The following is a 4,686-nucleotide window of genomic DNA, read 5'->3' as shown; positions in this document are numbered from 1 at the left end:
GGTCCGCTGCTGACGTAGGGCGAAGGGGCAGCCGAGAGCTGCGCCGCGGCAACGGCGTAGGCACCTTCTAAGAATCCGCTCCGCGCTCCACGTGGCGGGCCCCGCCCCGCTGCCCTCCGCCGGAGCACTGGAGACGCTGCGGAGGCGGGGCTCGAGCTTTCTGGGTAAACTTCACGTCTCCGCAAGTAAAGGGTAGGAAAGGTGCCTGGTAAATAGCACACGGTGTACCCGTCACTGTTGATCGTTTATATCCCCGGAACAGCTCAGAAATAGGTTGGGTCAGTTTACACATATTTACAGAGCCCCTATTTCGTGCAAACTTCTTTTTAAATGGGGACATTTTTGTGCAGCAATCGAATGATTTGCCCCCTAGTCATGTAGGTGCAGCCCAACGCTCATTCAACAAAGGCAGATAAGAATAATGTATTTTAAAATTGTATTTAATACCTGATAATTGGAATTATTCCAAAGCTGAATGCCAGTCAACCGTTATAATTATAGCACTAATTCTCTTTCTCCTTTGTTTTCCTCAAAGGTCACGTTCATGCATAAGCACAGACATAGTGCTGGGCAAAACCCATTGTCGTCTTGTGGTCCGTTCCAACTCACAGCAACGCTATAGGACAAAGTAGAACTGCCCCGCAGGATTTCCAAGGAGCGGGTGGTGGATTCAAACCGCAGACCTTTTGGTTAGCAGCCTAGCTCTTAACTACTGTACCACAAGGGCTCCAATTCTGGGCAAGTAGGATCAAATATGAAAATCCTTTAACATTATATATTTTCCATTTTTATTGTATTACTGTTAATTTTATTACTATTGTTACTAATATTCTCCACCAGTAAGGAGAAAGGAGTGGGATATGTGACTATGGATGGGGGGAAAGCCCACTCACACACGCAGAAATATGAGCTAGTTTGCCCTGCACAGAAATCGAGGAAATAATTCAGCCATAGTATCTTTCTTGCATATGATAAAAACAGTGATTCCTTATTTTGTATAATTCATTTTATTTTTGTTGTTGAGAATATGCACAGCAGAACATACAATTCCAAAAATTCCTACATGTACCATTCAGTGGCATTGATTACATTCTTCAAGTTGTGAAATCATTCGCACCCTCCTTTTCCAGGTTGTTCCTTCCCCATTAACATAAACTCACTGCCCCCTAAATTCCCAGTCTAATCTTTCAAGTTGCTACTGTTAATTTGATCCTATATATATATAGATCTTTAAAGAGTACAGTGATCAAGGCAGACATTCTTTACTAGTTAAGCTATTGTTTGGTTTGAAGAAGACTTCAAGGGATATTGAGTGATTCCTTTTTGATTGGAGGTATTTAACTTTTCTCCCAGCAAATGGAAATAGGGATGAACATGATCAGAAAGTTACATATGAAGTGGAATATTTAGAATTGGTCTAGAAGATAGAAGGACAGCATCTAACAAGTTATCTTAGTCTTAAAAAAAAAAGTTTTAATTGTAAAGAACAGAAACTCACTCAAACAAGGCAATTTACTGAAAGGAGTAACTTATACTGTAGTCTCTAAAAGCAGGATTCCCACTGAAAGTATATGAGAGTACTTGTCTGCACCTGCAGTGAGCCAGTCAGGGCTTCAATTTCATTCTATCCAAATTGTACATACTCCTTTACAGTAAAACCTGCTCCTTAAATTGAATACATGATTACAACACTAGTTGCTGTCAATCCCAACTCATGGCAACCCCTCGTGTGTCAGAATAACACAGCCATAGTTTTCAATGGCTGATTTTTCAGAAGTAGATTAAATGATTACAATATAGAGTCTGAATGATTACAATATAGTTTTTAAAGGAAATGAACTAAGACTACTGCATTGCTCTAGAGAGGATTTAAAAAAATTCAAGGGAAATTAAGTAGAGCACCTAATGTTTATCAATCATTCAAATGAAAAAGAATCATTTTGAAGATTGGCTACAAGGAGATGAAATGACCATACCCTTAGAAGCGAGAATGGTGAGACTTCGTCTTGCTTACTTTGGAAACGTCATCAGGAAAGAACAGTTGCTAGAAAAGGACATCATGCTTGGTAAAATGGAACAGTTAAGGATCAATGACCAAGCTAATTATGAACAGGTATTTGTTTCTCTCTTATTCTTTAGCACTACCTTCTTAATTCTTTGGAGTCCCTGAGTGGGCAGTTAATGTGCTCGGCTGTTAACAGAAAGGTTGGAAGTTTTAGTTCATCCAGAAGTGTCTCAGAAAAAAGGTCTGGTGATCTACTTCTGAAAAATCAGCCAAGGAAAACTGTATGGAAGACAGTTCTACTCCGACACACATGGGGTCACCATGAATCAGAATCAACTTCATGGTAACCAGTTTTTTATTTTCCTACTGTCATTTGTCAGTTATTCCCCACTAAACTGTCAGCTTGCTGAGGGGTTATGCCTTTTGATTCCATATTTCACAAAGAGTAGGTACTCAATACTACTTTTGCTGGAGCTAAATTCTATTCTTTTTAAAAGAGTTAAAATTTTAAAACAATTAAATTTAATGACTTACCTTCCGTCAAACTTTTGCTTTAATTACAAACCAAAAAACAAAACACCCACTGCTGTTGAGTCAATTCTGACTCATAGTACCTTATAGGGTTTCTAAGGAGCAGGTGGTGGATTCAAACTGCTGACCGTCTGGTTAGCAGCCATAGCTCTTAACCGTTGCACCACCAGGGCTAGCAGTTCTGCTCTAGTTCTGTCTTAGTTATCTAGCTTGGCTATAACAGAAATAGCCCAAGTGCTTGGCTTTAGTGAACACAAATTTATTTTCTCACAGTTTAGGCGGCTAGAAGTCCGAACTGAGGGTGCCAGTTCTAGGGGAAGGTCTTTTTTTCTTTTCAGTTTCTGTTGCTGGTTCCTTGGTGATGTTCATGTGGCATGGCATCCCTCTTCCTGAATCTATGCTTCCTTCTGTGCCTAAGCTGCTCCTTTTATATCTCAAAAATGATTGGCTTAATGAACAGATGAATAGATAAATAAAGTGCGGTACATATACACAAAGGAATACTACTTAGCCAGTAAGAGAAATGAAGTCTTGATACATGCTACAGTATGGATGGAGCTTGAAGACATTGTGCTGAGTGAAATAAGTCAATCACAAAAGAACAAATATCGTATGCCTTCATTTATATAAAGATAACAACATGCAAATATATAGAGACCAAAGTTTATTAGTGGTTAGTTACCAGGGGTGGGAGGGAAGGGGAAAGGGGGCAGTTTATTTCTTATGGTGTACTGAGTTTTGGTTTACAGTGATGAAAGAATCACATTGATTAGGGGTAGGGCTGTATAGCCATTGATGTAACTGCTGTCAATAAGTTGCATACTTGTAAAAAGTCGAGCTAGCAAAAGTCGTGTGATACATTTACAACAACCAAAAAACAAAGTAGCTGCTGAGGCTGCTTATGTACAACCAACATCTCATGGGATTTGGTTCTGTGGTTTGGAGGTCTAAGGTCATGGTTTCATGGGACAACCCAGTTAATTGGCTTAATAACGAGCTTCTCCTACTTTGATGCTAGTGCCTGTGGTCTTAAAAGCTTGCAAGCAGCCATCCAAGGCACAACAATTGATCTCTATTTGTCTGGAGTGACACAAGAAGCAAAGTCAGGAAGAGGAGGAGGAAATGGAGCTATGGAGGCTGCTTGGACCCCCAAAACCATTGCCCTGAGAGAATCTTTAAACCTTAAACCAAAAATATCCCCTGAAATCTTCTCAAAATCAAACAGTAGTTTGGTTTAACTAGTAAAGAATGTCTGCCTTGAGCACTGTGCCCTGTTAAACTCTAAGTATATGGGATTAAATTGATAACAGCAACTGGAAAGATAAGATAGAAAATTTAGGGAGTAGTGAGTTTATGTTAATCAGGGCAGGGCAACTTGGAAAAGACAGGCAATGGTTGCACAACTTGAAGAAAGTAATTCATATCACTGAATGGTACATGTAGAAATTGTTGAATTGGTATATGCTCTGCTGTGTATTTTCTCAACAACAAAAATAATTAAAAGAAATAAAAAACAATACTGCAATAGAAAAAAAGAAGCGATTGGCTTAAAACATGTGCTATACAGTAACAAAGCAAGCCCTATTCCCAGATGGGATTATATTCACATGTATGGAGGTTAGGGTTTACAATAGATATTCTGGGGGGACACAATTCAATCCATAACAAGGCCTAAGTCTTTTTACACTTCCTGCTTTCTAATTTTTGTGTTATATTTCCCAACCAATTCCTCTCAACCAAAGAATGACAACAGGAAACTATCTTTTAGTTTCCTCTGCAAGCCAGAATCTCTGAATTGGCCACCTAGGCAGGGCCCAACCATGCCTGCCTACATTGATCCTATGCAAAAAAAAAAAAAAAAGATTTCTTGCTGAGCTCACAAATGTCAGTATCATAAAACTGGGGACTTCACACTGTATTTTCCAGAAAATGAACCTAGGTCCCCTGATTTGAATGCTACTGTACTACTTTAAGGGAACCCTGGTGGCGTAGTGGTTAAGTGCTGTGGCTGCTAACCAAAAGGCTGGCAGTTCGACTCCACCAGGCGCTCCTTGGAAACTCTATGGGGCAGTTCTCACTCTGTCCTATAGGGTCACCATGAGTCGGAATCAACTTGAAAGCAATGGGTTTGGTCCTTTGAGTACTACGTA

The sequence above is a fragment of the Loxodonta africana genome, chromosome 16, assembly GCF_030014295.1.
Source record: "Loxodonta africana isolate mLoxAfr1 chromosome 16, mLoxAfr1.hap2, whole genome shotgun sequence".
NCBI lineage: Eukaryota > Metazoa > Chordata > Mammalia > Proboscidea > Elephantidae > Loxodonta > Loxodonta africana.
The sequence above is the reverse complement of the archived record's forward strand: the minus strand, read 5'-3'. Positions refer to the sequence as shown.